We start from the raw sequence: 18,241 nt of genomic DNA on the forward strand, positions 1-18,241 counted from the left end.
CAGGTCGAATCCAACCAAGCAATAGCCTTTGCAGGGGATGCCAGTTTTAGAGTTCAAAATCTCTGCTCTCTGGAGTGCTTAGGGCCAGTGGCAAGGATAGATCAGGGAACACAGCTAATGACAAAAACTTTTCTGTTGCTGGCAAGCATTGTGAGAAAGTTTGCCTGGCCTCCTGCTGGAAAGCTCCATCGCCTGCTGCCTCTTTAAGTAGCAGTGTGAGGAAAAAACAGGAACATTGCCAACATCACTTGATCACTTCTAAGTAGTTCTAGGAAAAGGCAGAAACTACCATAGAGTATTACCATAGAGTTCCTGGCTACTCATAGAGACACCCTTTGCCATGTCAGTGTAGCAATGCCACCAACTTTGCACTCATCACCCTATGTTCTGCCCCCAGCCCTTCTGCTGGTGGCCATGCTTGGCCCTGGAAGACCTGATTATAAGTTCTTGGAGGAGCCTCACAGGAATGGGGAAGCCACAGCATGGCCTGCCATACCACCTATGCTCTTTCCTGTTCGGCAACCCTGACTTGCCAAGCCCAACTGTATCATCTTGTACTTGGCAGTACATGTGTGGAATACATCTGAAATATGCACACTGAGGAAATGTGAGTGCTGGCTTTTAACTTCTGGTTTTGGTAAAAAAACCAAAACAAAAACTTCCATCAGCCAAGCCAGATTTCCAGTTCTGACTGACAGGCAGACGTACACAGAATCCCGGCAACCAGCCCAGAGACCAAAATAAACGGCTGAGTCACTTTTTGTCTGTTTGGTTGGAAGCTGTGACTATTTCTGGATATTCAAGCCCTGATTTAACATGGTGCTTTCACCTGCTATGATAGTGGAGTAGCATTTTCAGCACCCCTTGCAGATGGATCCTAAACATGTTGACGTAGGGGTGGGCTTTCATACTTGGGGAGGGGTGTGGGTCAGTGGTACAGCATCTCCTTCACATGCAGAAGACCCCAGATTCCATCCCTGGCATCTCCATCTGATGAATGGATCAGCTAATAAAGAGGTGATGCATAAGACCTCCACTTGATACCCCTCAGAGCTGCTACCAGTCTCAGTAGACAGTACAGTCCTTGATGGACCAATGATCTAATGCCTTATGAGGCAGTACAAGGCAGCTTCATGTGTTCATTCCTAACTGCAAGGAAAACTCTCCCGAACAAAATATGTTCAACAAAGCCCAAGCACCAGGTTACCATGTCATCTAGGAATTCAATCACAATGTCTGGAATTTTTAATAAACGTAAACCTTCCTTTTGTATTATCTTTTAACTTGCCTGGCTCCACTTATTCACTCCCCATCCATTCCCACCCTATAATGGAGGGGGGCTCACCTATCCTTGGAAAGTTCTGCTCCTTCCTTCTTCTTGTCTTTCGTTTAATATTGCTATTGCAGTTCACACATACATGCAGTGTCCAGAAATGGCTATTAAGAACAAGAATCAAAGAGTCAGAAGAGATCATAAGGGTCATCAAGTCCAACACCCCTGCCATGCAGGAATACACAATCAAAATACCCCTGACAGATGGCCATCCAGCCTCTGTTTGAAAACCTCCAAAAAAGGAAACTCCACCACATACCGAGGTAGGGTTTTCCACTGTCAAACAGCCCTTACCCTCAGGAAGTTCTTTCTAATGTTTAGGTGGAATCTCTTTTCCGGTAGTTTGGATCTATTATGCAGCATCCTAGTCTCTGGAACAGCAGAAAACAAGCTTGCTTCATCTTCAACAAGACATACCTTCAAACATTTAAACATGGCTATCGTTCACCCCTTAACCTTCTCCACACTAAACATATGCAGCTCCCTCAGCTGCTCCTAAGAAGGCATGGAATCCAGACCTTTCATCACTATGGTCACTTTCCTCTGAACCCATTCCAGCTTGTCAAAATCCTTCTTGAATTGTGGTGGCCAGCATGGGCACAGTATTCCAGGTGAGCTCTGACCAATGCAGAAGGAGAGTGGTACTATTATGTCTCTTAGTCTAGAGACACTATACTCCTATGAGCTAGGTGTAAAATTCTGAAAGTTACATTTGCTGTAATATGCATTTGGAAACGCACCCATTTGACCTCACAGCTTTCATCATCCATTTATTCTTTATCTAGTGCATATGTAATAGTAGATTCATTGTGACCACTGAGGAAGGCTTTCTCGGCCAAAATGCATCTGGTCTGTGTATATTGTTTCACTGGGTTAATCTATGATACTTCAAAGGACTGTAAGAGGTATTTAGTGTACTGCAAAGTTGGTAAATTGTATGGCCTAGAAGCCTGTTCTGCTTTTAATGTGTTTTTAAGTGCACTGATGGATTATATTTTGTTTAATGCCTTTTTATAGAGTTACCCTTAACTTCCAAGATTTCCAATTTAGTTTTGGGTCAGGTATTCGCCTTTTGTGCTGTTGTTTTAAGGAAGTTATAATATTTATGGCATGCAAAAGGCAAAAAGTAACACTAGTGTTGCATGAATACCTCAGAAGTAATAAAAGCTAAAGTCCTGAAGGGGCTTATATTTTGAGAATGGGTTTATTGAGATTTTAACAGCACTTTCGGTAGATTTCTAAATTTGCCCTTGAATCCTTGGGGAGTTTTTTTTATAGCAGTTTTTCAGAAATTGGCATTTTCGATCAGGATGGGAGTATCATCTTCTTGTGGCGAGGTGGAGCAGATTTCCCGCTGTATTGATTTATATACCACAGTGCTTTTGTCATTACATTAATAAAATTACACGAAAAAGAGATTAGGGTTAGGTTTTGTGGCAGCAATACTTATTAATTAGAAATTGTCATTAAAATACAAATCCCTGAAAAAAATGAACCTGGCTCCAAGATTTTTGGAAAATGAAAAACAATTTAAGTCCTTATTTTGTGTGTGCCTTCTTATTTATGACTCATACAGAGATACAACTGGCAGCCTCCTCTGAGAACAAGTAATTCATCTTTGGAATGGCTAAATGAGCAGAGGAAAGCAGAATTATCCCCCTCTATCCTCAGCAGCCCCTCCTCAGATGACAAGACTAATGCAGGGATGCAACAGGCAATGCACCATGAAGAGTCACAGCAGAAATCCCCCTCTGTGGGCGGTTTTTGGCTCCTGAGAGATCTGTGATTTTTAATTTATTGCTGGCAATTTTCTTGCAGCACACTGTTTCAAAAATTCTATGAATTTGGAGCCTGGCTGTTGAGCAGCGTTTTCCCCCATTAAAATTTGTTTGCTGCCCCCACGTGGGCATTGTTTTGCAGTGCAGACAGACTTTTGAAAATAAAATTCTGTCCTTGAAAAGATCTCTTGAAATCTAAGTATTTTTAAAAAGAATAAATGGTAATGGGGATGCAAATTTAAGAAGGACCCCTATTTTCCTTAAAGGCAAAAAATAGTCTTCCTTACCCTAACCCTAACCCTAACCCTAACCCTAACCCTAAAATGGAGCAGCTTGCCGAGTATTACAGTGCCTCACCCCTAAGACTTCTGAAATGTTTGAACAAACTATAATTGATTTTAAATGCGATATCGCCAATAATCAGTATTCTTTTCTGCTTCTCAAAAAGAGGTTTTGGAGCCATCCGCTTAAGATAGTTTACAGAGTGTTCCCTCCCAATTTTAGTCCCAAATATATAACCCTGTGAGGTAGGTAAGGCCGAGTAAAAGTGAATAACTGCCCCAAGGCCACCCAATGGACTTCATGACTGATAGCAGCAATCTACCCATTTGCCATAGTGGTTTCCACCCTTGCTAGCTATGACAGTGGCCAGTGCTATCAAGTTACGACTCACTTATGGTCATTTCATAGGGATTTCAACACAAGAGACCAATGAAAGTGGTTTGGTATTGCCCGTCCCTGTGTTGCGACCCTGGACTTCCTCGAGAGTCTCCCATTTAAGTGATAACCAGGGCTGACCCTAGGGCCTCTGAGACTGGACAAGGTCAGGGCCTTGCTAGTTATTGGGAGGGTCACAGGTGTAGGAAGGGCCTGGTTCTTCTTCCTGTGTTTACTTCTGATCACATCTGTCTCACAAAGGATATCATATTGCTGGGAAAGGTACAGATTAGCCAGGGGCTGGAGTTGCCTCCCTATGCAGAAAGAGTAAATTAAGGAGAGTTGAAACAATTCAGATATCTTTGGCATTTTTTAGGCTTTTCAGGTTAAAACAAAAGATGTCTTAAAGGGGACGTGATAGAAGTTTGTACATTTACACAGTCTAGAGAAAACCTTGTCTCCCACAATGTAAGAACTCATTCAACCAGTGAAGTACATTTGGGACAACACAACATTTCTTCCTACCAGTTAATAAATAATTTGTGGAAGTCATTGCCGCAGGATATAGTGATGGTCCTAGCATAAGGAACTATCACTTTACTAGCTAGTATGATGTTGAGTCTACCACCTGTCCCAGTCCTCAGTTCTGCCTGTGAGCCAGTGTGCAAGCAAAATGTTTACTCCCTTGCCTGAAAGGATAGAATATGTTAAGCGAGCATAAGTTTCATTGATTGTATAGAAGCAGCACCTTCGCTAAGCCCAAGAATATGGCTGGTGAACCTTGGCATGACAGATCTATCAGTGCAGTCCTCTTCCAGATTTCAGACCCCCCCCCCCGCTGCAAATCTGAGCCCCTGTTTGGTTTGTGAAAAGATCTATCTTGCCTGTTCACAGCTCCACTCACCAGATTACAAAATCTGAGATTATTATATAGTGGTTAGAGCAGAAACTGTGATGTGCAAGAACCAAATTCCAATCTCTGTTATGCCATAAAAGCTCAGGGGGCGGGGGAACTGTGGGCCAGTCACTCTCTGTCAGCCTCATCTACTTTACAGGATAAAATAGAGAAGAGAAGAATGTCGCACGGTGCCTTGAGTCCTCGGAGAAAGGATGGAAGTAAAAATTGTACGAAATAAATAAATAAAATCTAAATACCGTAAACATCCCTACTCCTTTTTGCTTGCCCTAACTCTTCTGCCAGGCAAACACACTGGGTCTGGAGGGAAGGAAGAGTTTTTCTGTAATCCGTTCTCGGTTTGTCTTCCATTGTGTCACAAGCTTGTATTATTCCAGGTCCCCCTCTACCAGCTAGAAAGCCTCAGCTGCTTAAGCATGTCTTCACAGTAAAGGAAGTGCTTTATTTTTCTGTCCATAACAGCAGGCTGTGTTTCCTGAGATAGCGCAAGAGAGTCTGCCGTCTACCCATGACCCGTATCGGCTGGCACATGCCGGCAGAGGGGCTCCTGTCAGCCTTATCAGAGAGGCCAGAAGCATCCAGCAAATGAAGATCTGCAGCTGCCCGGTGCCAGCCCACGCAGCTTGTCTTGCAGCAGCCGTCTGAGGCCTCAAGCAGAGGTTTCCCTCCGGCTTTCCTGCCAGGGATCTTCCAAATGGCAATGACCAGGATCGAACCTGGGAGCTTCTCCATGTAAAGCAATAACTTTGACACTGAGCCACATTCTACCCCATACAAAAAGACACATAAAACAGCAAAGGGACAAGTAAAATAAAACCCCATAACCAATTTATTTGTTTGTTTATTAAAATGTATATCCTGTCCTTCCTCACGGTTCAAGGTGGCTATTTATCTTCTAAAACCTGCCCAAATTTGTTTTAATCTCCCCGTCCAGGAAAATAACAATTGGTGCTTTGTTGTCCCTTCCTAAAATTTGGCAATTTTTCAAAATATCAGGCAGATCAGAGGCATTTCACCTGGCACACAAAACACAGGCTCTTCTCAGCCTTCTTGCATGAGGTCCCACTTATGCTGGAATAAACTTGATTAGCTGCGTTAGAAGAGTCTCGTGGGATCAGACCCAGCATGGCCCAGCATCTTGTTTGCTTTGGAGGGTATGACATTGTACTCCACTGAGTTCCCTCCCTAAATCTCCAGGAATTTCCCAAACTTGGCAGCCCTGGTAGATATTGAGGTGGGAGCATTTCCTACAGGGCCAGTTCAACTACACGCACAATCCACACAATATGGGGGCAGCATATGTTTAAGAGTGTCTATGTGAGATGCATAAACTTTTGGGATGACACAGAGGATGGTTAAGCAGAATGTTTGGGCCATATATGCCCCTTTTCCCAGCATTCTCTGCAACCTTATAAGGGATTGTGGGAGATTCCTCTCAGATCATGCAATTCTGTAGCAAAAACAAAGGCTTGTCTTGACGGGATGAAATATGTGGGTCTCTGAGATTAAGGGAAGGGGGAACTGAATTGCTGAGCATTCTCTTTTTTTTGCACCACTTTGAAGAAGTTGTCAAAAAGATGAGTCAAAGGACTTTGGCTCTTTGCATGTGATTCATTGTTTATGACCTTATTTAGCCTTTCAGCAAACATTACCTCAGGGTTCAGACTGGCAAAGGAGAAGGGACTCCATCACTCCCAGCTGGAAACTGAATGTCTGTGGGATACTGGATTTGCCCCATGGTACATTTGCCAGTGTTTTCCTTTTGTGTTTGTGCTCTACCATTATGGTGATGATCTAATGCCTTATAGCGTTTTGTAAACTGCTTTGAAACCGCATGTGTCAAGTTGGAAGTGCATCTATTAATAATAAAAACAAGTCTCCGTCTTTGATGTTTCACAGGTTGGCAGGTGCATGTTTGCCAGTCAACAGGTTTTTTTTCGGGGGGTGGGGAGGAATGATGGTTTGTGGCTTCACTTGGTCACTTGATCAGCTCAAAACTCTCCTCCACCCACCCACTATTCTTAGGGACTGCCAGAGCACTTCACAAGGCAAGCCTTTCCAAGCTCTGAGAAATATTATTCAAACAAAAAAGAACAATTTCCTGTTCTTGTCAGATCAGTCTAAAATACACAGAGCAGCTGAGCAGGGTTCAGTTTGTAAACAGGGAAATGCTAGGCCGGAAGCAGCAGCAGCGTCGAGCCTCAACATTCTGCCCGCTGTTTCGGGTGTGTGGCATTTGTGTTAACTCAGTGGGGGAAAGAAATAAAGAAATACTCTGCCTTTGTTCCAAGGAACTCTTGTCTGTTATGCTGCATCATAAGCTATAATTCCCAAGCTTCAACTTTGGTATGCTAGTTTTGCTTGGTTAACTACAGCACTCGCAGTCGCTTGCCAGCTGTATCTTGGGGAATTCCTGGACATTTGGTGGCAGAGCCTGGGGAAGATTCAGCTTAGAGATGGAAAGAAGTTAAGTGAGGTGTGATTCCATTTAGCCTATCTATCCTCTGAAGCTGCCACTCCGTCCAGGGGAACTAATCTCTGTAGTCTGGAGATGAGCTGTAATTCTGGGAGTACTCTAGGCCCCCTTGGAGGAGGGCAATCCCGAGAGAGCAATCATAAACAAGTCTATTGAAAACCCTATTCAAGTCTATTCCACGGGGCTTGCTCCCACAAAAGTGTTTCTAGGGTTGCTCTGGTAATCTCTCAAATCCCAGAGGGATGGTTGTGCCAGCTAGTCTATTGCAGAAAAAGCACAAAAGAATCTTGTAGCGTGTACTGTGCATTCTGTGACATGTCCTTTTGTGACTTCAAGCCAAACCATTAGATTCATGCAGCGTTGTTCTCAGATATACATGTGTGGATAAGGAAAATGATGTATAAGGTCATGACATACAAGAAACACTGTTCAGCTCTGGCTCAGTTAGTGCCAAACTCAATGTGATATTGGATGGTTCGTGAACTAATCTTCTCAGAATATTTTTTAATGGAAAAAAAATTCAGCACAACCTGCTGGTTTGGACCAGGGGCAGGCAGAAAAGTGTTTTAAAAGCTCTACTGCTGTGCAATTGTACAACTCAGGACCAACTGCCCTCCCCAGAGGTTCAAAGTTAAAAAGACAGCCACCCTCGGTTGACTTTTCTTTCTTCTGGGCTAATAACAGCTAGAGTGTTTTGATCCATGATATTATATATGGAGGAAAGAGTTAGACTCCTACTCTGGACTATATGTGAGATTGTGTTTCCTGCTTATAACATTGCCAACTATTCAACTGGTTGTGGTGGGTTTTCCGGGCTGTGTGGCTGTGGTCTGGTAGACTTCCCTCTGTGATACAGAGATACACCTCTGAAGAAGCCAGCCACAGATGCAGGTGAAACGACAAGATCTACAGCCACACAGACCACGGCAACACAGCCTGGAAATCCCACAACAACCAAGGTAAGTTCTGTTCACCGATTTCCCAGTATTACACCTGTGTACCTTTTAGGCCCAGGTCTCATCACTGAAAATTTTTTTCTCAAAACAAGGCTCATACACAGAAAATGTGATGGTGGCTCTGAACATGTACTGAGTGCATTTACTTGGGAATAGCTATACCCAGCCCCCACATATCCTAGCACTGATAAATCATGGTCTCCAGGACAGAGAGCCTGGATTGTACCTATGATTTAGCCCCAGCACCTCTTGTTTGTTTGCACCATACCCTCCCTCCCCTCCACATCTAAATCCCTTGTCTCACCAACATCTAGAATTCCTCTGGCTCAAAGCTAAAGTGTAGATGAGCCCCCTTCTGGCAAAGATGAGAATGACGTGAGAACCAAGTTGGGTGAAGAGTGCGCGGGGATGGGGGGGGGCACTTCTGTTCCCCTTGGTGCTCAGCTGGGCCTTCAATTAACTGAGTGTCTCATTTCCTTTTCCTCAATTGATGTGACCCCTGTGCATTGTCAAGACAGGCAATGCAGGCTTGTTTGTTCCTATGCCTTCACCTTTGTAGTAAAGACTGGACAGAGCCCTGTCTCCAAGGGTTTCCTTGGTACATAAAACATGCAGAAGGGCCCAGGTTCGATCCCCGGCATCTCCAGTTAAAGGCTATAGGCCTAGGAAAAAATTTCGACTTGGTCATGGGAAATACATCACTGAGGAGGGGTGACAAATAGGAAATCTGGGGAAGGGTCCACAATGAAAAGGATTATGTAGAAACAGAGCTAGGGGAGTGATGCTCATGCTTGGTACTGTGGTTCTTTATTTACTTCACCATCTTAACTAAAAGCTCTTGAAGCAACTTACAATATTTTAAAAAAGCAATAACAATATAAGGAAGATCAACAGGAAAACTTCAGCCTTAAATAATTGGCCTTCATGTGTGTGTGTGTGCGCGCGCGTGCGTGTGGGCATGCACAAACCCACGCACGCGCACAATGCACATAGACGCTCAGATCAGAAAGATCATTATGGTGCAGGGTAAGTGAAATCAATCAATCATCCCCAGGGGGCATTACAATAATATAAACACCTGCAGTTTTGTGAACGTGTATGCTTCAACAGTGCAAAAAACAGAATCATAGAAACATAAGATTTGGAAGGGACACCTAGGGTCATCTAGTCCAACCCCATGCACAATGCAGGAAATGCGCAACTACCCCTCTCCCCATACCTCCAGTGATCCCCTGGTCCATGCTAAGAAGATGGAAAAAGTCAGGAGGTAGCAATTAAAATATGCAAATACTTTCTGGAGGGTTATCATTTTAGTGTGCAGTAGTAGATCAATATTTGAGTCCAGAAACTCCTTAAAGACCCACAAAATTTTCCAGGGAATAAGCTTTTTTGAGTCGAGGCTCATGTCAGAATGCAAAGAAAATCTGGGCAAGACAGCTGGATGATACAAGCTCTGTGGAACTGCATTCCTCTTGAATTCCCAGGGGAATTCTGCTGCCTGTCCCTATGTTTCTGAGCCTTTCTTTTTCTTCCCATGCTCCCTTTCTGCCCTTTCTCCTGATGCTGTGGGAATTTTACTTAGGCTTTTTCCTCCACCAGACCCTTTTCCTGTCATGCTCCCCGATGGCCTGCGTCATGTGGTTCCCTCCCTGTTGGGTTTTCATTTCCAGCGTGGAGGAAACACAGTGCATCAGACATACTATTTAAAAGTAGCCCTTGCTCTGATTCCAAATGCAAAAAAATGAATTCTGAATTTCATGTACTTATTTTCTTTAGTGTCTTTCCTTCAGGGACTTCAGGGTGGCATAAATAACTCTACCCTACTTCATTTTTTCTACAATAGTTGTGTGTGTGTGTGTGTGTGTGTGTGTGAGAGAGAGAGAGAGAGAGAGAGAGAGAGCAAGATGGGGGTGGGGGTGGGGTAGTCATCCAGTGAGCCTCATGACTGAGGAACGATTTATCCCTCCAGGCAGTGGTGGGATCCAAAAATTTTAGTAACAGGTTCCCTCGCCAGCCCCCCCCTCAGCAAAGGGGGCAGAGGCGTACCTAGGCAAACCTGAGCCCTGGGCAAAACCTGAGTTGGATGCCCCCCCCCATGGGCAGCCACCCCACCACGACCCCCAAAATTTTTTTGCACCAGGTCATTTCTAAATCATCATCACATTATAGAAAATGCCCCAACTCACAAGTCTGAACACAGCAATGGTGAAACACACAGGTTCTTTGATAGAGACTGGTGAGATAAAAGGTACGAGAATCCATGAATTGCAGTACCTGAAAGGGATTAACCCAGTTCAGGGAGTTACATTATTAGTCGCAATTGCTATATGGAACCTTCACGTTCAAAGGCAGTATGCCTCTCGGGGGGGGGGGGGGGGCGAAGGCGTGGAGATGGAAAAGTGGACCCAATTAGTAACCCCCTCTCGGCACACACAAATAATTAGTAACCCACTCTCGGGAACTGGTGAGAACCTGTTGGATCCCACCTCTGCCTCTAGGCCAAGTCTTACCACATGCATTCTCAAGAAGCTGCTTTCTGTTGGGTCAAACCTTTGGTATCCCACAATCAGTCTTGTATACTGTGGCTGGCAGCCGCTCTTCAGAGTATCTGAAGGCATAATGCCATGGAAGACCCCTGCAAAGGTGCCATTTTCTTCAGGAAAACTGATACCTGTGGTCTAGGTTGCTTGCCTTTGGAGCGTGGGGACACTTACTCAAATGACATCTGTTGACGCTGCAGGGCGGTATACCAAATCAATCAATCAATCAATCAATCAATCAATCAATCAATCAATCAATCAATCAATCAATCAATCAATCAATCAATCAAACAAACAAACAAACAAACAAACAAACAACTGGAAGTTATGCAATCATCATGGGACATGCTAGGATCCATTAGAAACATTGTAGTAAAAACCCAATCCTAGAGCATTTCAACACATTCCGTTACACAGCCAGAAGTGACTTTATGGCATCGATGGACACCATTTTGCTCCCATTTTTCTCTCACCACTTTATAGAGGTGTGGGACCAAGGTGACTGGAGGGAGGCTTGTCTGCAAAAGCAAGCAACCTGGCTAGCCTATCTGGAGATCCTTTTCAGAAGAATTCCAGGCAGCCAGAGGTTGGCAATTTTAGATTTGCACCCATTCCTCTGTTTAATGCTAGCAAATTGAAAGCTGAAATAATCCTGACATCGGTCACTGATCACCTGCTGATCTCAGCCCTTTTCAGTTCAGACCACCAGTTCAGACCACACAGCCCAGTATTAGTCAGCTCTAACTGGCAATGAATTTCCATAGCATCAAGCAGAGAAATGGAGAGACAGAAGGGGAGGGGGAGTGTGGAAGAGAGAGAGATTTTACCCGCCCACTAATGGGGCTCAAAAGTGGGGGAGCAAGTCCGTAGGCTAGAATAGGCCATGTTTCTCGAGGAATCTGTGGAGGAAGCATATCTGGAGGTGACTGACAATGTCAGGATGCAGGAAGTCGTGGAAACTATTGAGAGAAGCTTCCTCTGTCTGTTGTGTTCAGACACGCTTGTCACCAGCCGTTCTTGGCGGCCTAGCTAAATCCAAGGGTTCCCCATTGTCTGCGCCCGTCCCCACTGCTATATATAACCCTCATTCCCCAATGGCAAGGAAAGGGAATTGTTTAGGCCTCTACTTTCCCGTATTGTTCAGGCCTTTGCTTTCCCATACTGCCCATTGTTGGCGGGATCCCGATAAGAAGCGGGGCAAACACAATGAGAGGCCCCACGGGTGCTTGCAGCTGTCTCTAGGGGGAAACGAGGTTGGCTTTGTGACTGGGGGAATAGAAATGACAAAAACGATGTATGAAGGTGAGGCCCTGCAGCTCTCCAGACCAGCCGTCGCTGGCGTTCCGCCATCTGGGGTCCTGGCGCCATCTCCAAGGAATAGTGTGGACTAATAGAGGAAGAGGTGCAAAGTTTTGCTTGCAGTTATGTAGTTTTCTTGAGTTGTCCCTTACACCCCCCCCCCCCAAGTACCTGTAAAGGACTGTGAGTCCCCTCAACAATTCTGCTGAGCTCTCTTTTGTTCCTGAACTCTACCCTTGCTAGAGTCCACCCCCAAATCTCTAAGCATTTCTCAAACTGGGGGTGGCCACTCTTTTTGTAGGTAACTGCATGCCCAGAGATCAAGAGCGCTATGGCTTCTTGCATTTCAGGGAGGATTTTGAGCTGCAATTAGATCATGGAGACAAAGAAGTAATTGCTGAAGAAAACTGTATGAGTATGAATATGAGTATTTATTTATAGGCAGCCAAAGGCCACCTATATGAGGAAAATATATCAATAGATAAAACAATATAAAATAAGGATAAAATAAAAAAATAGTTTAGAAGAAAAGGAAGAAGAAGAGTTTGGATTTATACCCTGCTTTTCTCAACCATAAGGAGTCCCCAGGTGGCTTACAAACTCCTTCCATTCCCACAACAGATATCTTGTGAGCTAGTTCTGAGAGAATTGGGACTAGCCCAAAGACATGCAGTAGGCTTTGTGGCTGGGAGTGGGAAATAAACCTGATTCTGTGTAAAATACTCTATACTTAAAATGTATCCTATCTGGCCATCAATTCAAGCTAATTACATTCTTTGACGAGTTAGCTCTTATCTTTTTGACTGCTAGAGCAAAAAGTGACAGCCTGTAAGAGATCTATGAGTTAGTATTTGACAGCAAAACCACTAATTTATCTGAATCAGAGAGTGAATTTAACCCTGTTAATATCATACCAAGGATTTTTTCCCTAGGTTCTGAGGAGAGAGAATAGGGTAGATCCTCTATGGCTGAACCAAATATATTGGGCTAATGGTGTTTTGTTATATTGACTGCCGAGTATTGCCATTGACATTGGCCTTTCTGCACAGCACAAATAAAATGTCTTGCAGATGTTTTAAAAAAGATCGGTTTTGACTTTTTTTGCCCTCATAGCGCAGACAAATAAAGTGCTGGCAGGGAAAATGTTTTATTTTCCCCACTTCCCCCAGCTCTTACTTTCAGTCTCCACTAAGCAGCATGTGCCCACCATTTTCTGTCCTCTTCAGAAGGCTCCATGCTCCCGCCATTTGCAAAAGGTTCCTACAGAGTTTCTTCTGCTTACAGCTCGTTTGTGCATCAGTGTGCAAAGTACATTAATAAAGTTAGTTTTTCCTGGCGACTCTGCACACATGTCTTTTTTCTGTTTTTGTTTTAAATGAGATATCTTTGAAGCTACGACATCATGATCTAAAAATTATAGCCAATTCTCATATTGTGATGTTGTCATTTCAAAGATAACTCATTTAAAACAAAAAACGGGGGGGGGGGGGCGACAACACGTGCGCGGAATCACCATGAAAAGCCAACTTTGTTAATGTACTTTATACTCTGAAGGGATGCACGGATGGGCTGTGATCAGAGGAAACTCTGTGGGAACATTCTGCAAATGGCAGCAGCATGGAGCCTCCTGAAGAAAATGGTGGGTGTGTGAGCTGCAGAGAAATTGAAAATGAGAGCTTTACACTCCGGTGGGAAAAAGGTTCTGCATAGCCAAGAGAAAACGTCCTGGGAAAAAGAATAGCTAATTTAGCGTTTTCTGAAAAAACTGAGTTGTGCAGAAATAAAATGCCCTGAAGTTGTGTTGGGGAAAAAGCTGTGCAGCATTCTTCACTTTCCCCCCTGTCCTCAAGACGTTTTATTTGTGCTGTGCAGAAAGGGCTACTGTTTAGAAGCGAAGAGATGCAAAGACTTTTGTATGCAAAGACTGTTTTGTATTGAAAAATTAAGTTTTCTGTTATGATCTTTTTAATTAGTTTAACCCTTGGGGAAGATTTGGATTGAAAAATTAGTGAAGAAATCCTGGTTGCAGAATTTTTTGGCAGGATCTAAGCCCACATACATGGCACCTGGAAAGAGCTATATAAGCACTCCTTATTAAATTATTACTATTGAAAGCTGGAGCATCCTGCTGAATTGGTTTGTGTTGGGTTTTTGCAACATGCATATGCAAAAATGCTAATTCAAAATGATAAGTAGCTGTTAGCATTCTGAAGGGCTACTTAGACAACCACAAAAGCAAAACACAACATTTATTGATTGATTTATATGATTTCTAAGTGATCCAATCGCCTATTTAAATATGCCTGCTGAGAAGGGCAGAGATGCAGCAAGAATGGTTAAGAATTCGATCGGGCTATGTAAAAATACACATGTGCAAAAGCCAATTGCGCAGAACTGTGTGGTTAGGAAAGAATACAGTGAAGTGATCTGATGAATAGATTGATGAACTGTCAAACATCATAGAAAAATCAGATACCTTTTCACCACTGACAAACTGTATGTGAGCCAAACCGATGGGAGTTCAAGCATCGCTATACAAAACATCACACATGCAAAATAACAGCAACAACAGAAGTCTACTTATAGATCAAATTGTTTTGATTAGGCTTTTTGGTTGCAAGGGGGTCTCATAGCAGGTGTGTAAAAACAGACCATAAAACAGGCAGTAGCGGTAACCATCTCAAGCACAGTTTTGCCTTCCTCAGACCATTGACTGCAATGAACCTAGAAGGGTGTAACTGTGCTTTAGATGGTGCCATAAGGTGCAGTCTTAAGTAGAAGTAATCCACATAGTAGTCAATGGGATATACTCCCAGGAAAGTGTCTTTAGGACTGCAACCTAAGGAAGCAATGCTATGCACAGTTATTTAAGAGTAAGTACCATTGAAGTCAATGGTTAACATGTGTAGGCTCAAAAACACATCTGCGCCAATCACAAGAATATGAGAGTAAGTATATGGAACTCAACGCAATTAACTTCTGCAGGAGCTCCAGCAGCACAATATGACAAAGATGAATTTCAAATTAGGTATTGTGGAGAAAAATGAGACATTTTTCATCCAAATGCTCAGAAGCCATTTCGTTTTTGAAAGCCCTCAAAAAGATTATTTCTTTTTCAGACTTTGACACGAGCTCTGAACATTTTCTCCTGCCGCAGCTGTTTGTTGCTTTTCTTCCGGCACTTCCTGTTTAGGTCCAAAATGGGAACCAATCAATGCCTTCATGGAAAATCTTGAAAAAGGCACCTTGGAGTAGAGCCAGCCTCTCAGATTTCCTTGGGGACGCTAAACTGCATAATTGATCTTCTTCCTTAAGCCTTAAATATATTTTTTCCTTTATGGAATTTTCAAAAATCCCAAGTAAATTGTGTGTTCAATGGAACTAATGAATTAAATAATGGTTCTTGAATCCAAGCTGCCCAGTAGCATAGAAGGCTGCCTGCTGCATCCAGTAGACATTTCCTACTGGATCAGTGGTTCTCAACCTTCCTAATGCCGCAACCCTTTCATACAGTTCCTCATGTTGTGGTGACCCCCAACCCTAACATTTATCCATTTTACAGATGGAGAACACTGATGCAGAGTCTTAGGCGACCCCTGTGAAAGGGTCATTCAACCCCCAAAGAGGTCGTGACCCACAGGTTGAGAACTGCTGTACTGCATGATCATAATTCTTGTGCTGAGAGGGAGTACATTTTTTGCCATCCAGTCAAAGTTTTCAAGGCTAGAGATGAACAGAGACGGTTTGCTGTTGCCTGTCTCTGCATAGCGACCCTGGTATTCCTTGGTGGTCTCCCATCCAAGTACTATTTGTGGCTTCTGACAAGATTGGGATAATTTGGTCTATCCAAGTCAAGGTGGGTCTCTGCACTGGTGCATCCCTGATATGAGACGGAGAGTTTGGAAGAGTCTTTCTGCTATGCCCTTCCACAAGTCCATGGTCGATTTCCCACTGAAAAAACGAAAGTGGATACAAACCGGTTTGGTCTGATTTGGGACCTTTTCAGCGTGGTTTCATGGCCCCCACTGCAGCCTGTGGCCCCCAAATGACCTCTGTTTCCAGCCTTTAATGAGTGCCAGCAGCCAGGCTGAATTTACCGCTGCAAGCATTCCTGTCGCTGCGATCCCTCAGGGGCTTCCTGATTGGCTGCTGCATTGTGCTGTGGCAGGAATTTTTTTACTTTTCTGCACTTCGGATCCACATCTGTGCGAGCATGCACAGAAGAACTGCACACAATGCCCCGTTTCTGTGCTGCTTTGTCTCCTCGTATCCACGTGGATATGAGGTGTCGCGTTCCTTTGTGTTGCAGAAAATCAGAAAATCATTCCAAACCAGACCCATGTCGCCACGTATCCATGTGGATTTTAGCTGTGTGAAATTTAAAAAATAAAGGGCTGCCCACTGCGCCCGAATCGGATGGGAGGCTCCACGTCACTCGCAAGGGCGGGTAGTTCGAATCCGGATTCACCCCCCCCCCCCAATTTCCCTACTACTCCAGATTGACCACGTGTTTTTCAAAAAGTTCTACTTCCCGCCGAGGATTCAAAATAATAACATGTGTGCTGAGGGGAAAATGGCTGCAGAAAATATGGGGTGAATGCGCCTCGGCGCTACGGAGTGGTAGTGGGGAGTTCTGCAGGAAACCTGGATATTTGGAGTGACGAGCACGCATCTAATCGTGAGTGGGGAATCGACCCATGTTCAGAGTTTGCCACCTTCCAATCAAGGGACATACTCAGGTCAGTGTTTCATGTGAAATGGCTGTTCTCCCCTCTCCATTTGCCCCCCACTGCTCCACTGAGTGAGGGGAGGGGCAGGGAATATCACTGGGAGGTCCTCAGCCATTACCAGGTAATTGGCAACGTGATCTCCAAAGGATATGGAGTTTTCTGTTTGAGTGTATTCTCAAAAAATGCAAGGCCAGTTCAAGGCATTCTGCCTTTGTTTGGACCCATCTGGAAAAGGCTCAGGCCGAGGCCGGGATGCCATTCACCCCCTGTGATGCTGATGGGTGGGAGCAAGTGTAACCTCAGCTTGTGGGTTCTGTGGGGCAGTACTTGGAATGAGTTGCAACAACAATTTTTAAACAACAAAATGGTTTACTTTTCTGTACAATTAACACTTTTAAAACATCAACATTTAACGTTACAATTCAAGGTCCTGTTCAGGTTGCATTTCAAGTCCTTCTATTTACAGTCTACTGATATTGCCAAGTCCAAATCTTCTTTGCAAGTTGGCTGGCTCCTGAAGACTCCAAGGGCTTGATGAACAGGTTGCAACATGATGAAGGTCTCCCAGGAGAACTCTCACCATTACAAACTACACAAAAAGAAACCCTGAAACAATAAACTCCAACATTTACAACACAGCAAAACAACAACCACCTTCCTGTGTAGTTCCCAACAATTGAAATTACCCTAACAAAGGTGTTAAGGGCTTATAGAAATCAAGGTCCCAGGGCTCCAGCCTTGTTCTTCTGCAAAGAGCTCTTTCAGCCTCTCTGTTGCCCGAAGTCTCCACCCCACTGGGTCAAATCTATTTTGGCCACAACCTATTTCAAAGTATGTAGTTACACAGAGTGTAACCTCAGCTTGTGGGTTCTGTGGGGCAGTACTTGGAATGAGTTGCTAACAACGAATTTTTTCAAACAACAAATGGTTTACTTTTCTGTACAATTAACACATTTTAAAACGTGTCAACATTTAACACGTTACAGATTCAAGGTCCATATTCCGAGGTTGCATTTCCAAGTCCTTCTATTTTACAGTCTGCCTGATATTGCCAAGTCAAATCTTCTTTGGAAGTTGGCTGGCTCACTGAAGACTCAAGGGGGCTTGATGAACGGGATTACAACATGATGCAAGGTCTCTGGAGAACTCTCACCCATTACAATACAAAAGGAAAGCCTGAAATAATAAGCTCCAACATTTGCAAACACAGCAAAACAACAACTACTGCTTCAGTAGTTCCCAACAATATTGAAATTACCTTAACAAGGGTGTTCAGGGCTTATAAGAAATCAAGGTCCGAGGAGTCACGGTAGCCTTGTTCTTCTGCAAAAGAGCTCTTTCAGCCTCTCTGCTGCTCCGAGTCTCCACCCCTTACTGGGTCAACCCATTCTGGGCCAACCCATTCTGGGCATGGGGGTTACACAAGCAAAACCCCTGTGGTGGATTGATGCCTTCCTCGCTGTGCTGTTCCAAACAGCAACACCATTTGGTGGCTTGTTTGGAGAATCAGGTTGGAATAGATGGAATTCCCTTTTTCAAATATGAGAGGGGGAAGT

Source organism: Sphaerodactylus townsendi, linkage group LG06, assembly GCF_021028975.2.
Source record: "Sphaerodactylus townsendi isolate TG3544 linkage group LG06, MPM_Stown_v2.3, whole genome shotgun sequence".
NCBI lineage: Eukaryota > Metazoa > Chordata > Lepidosauria > Squamata > Sphaerodactylidae > Sphaerodactylus > Sphaerodactylus townsendi.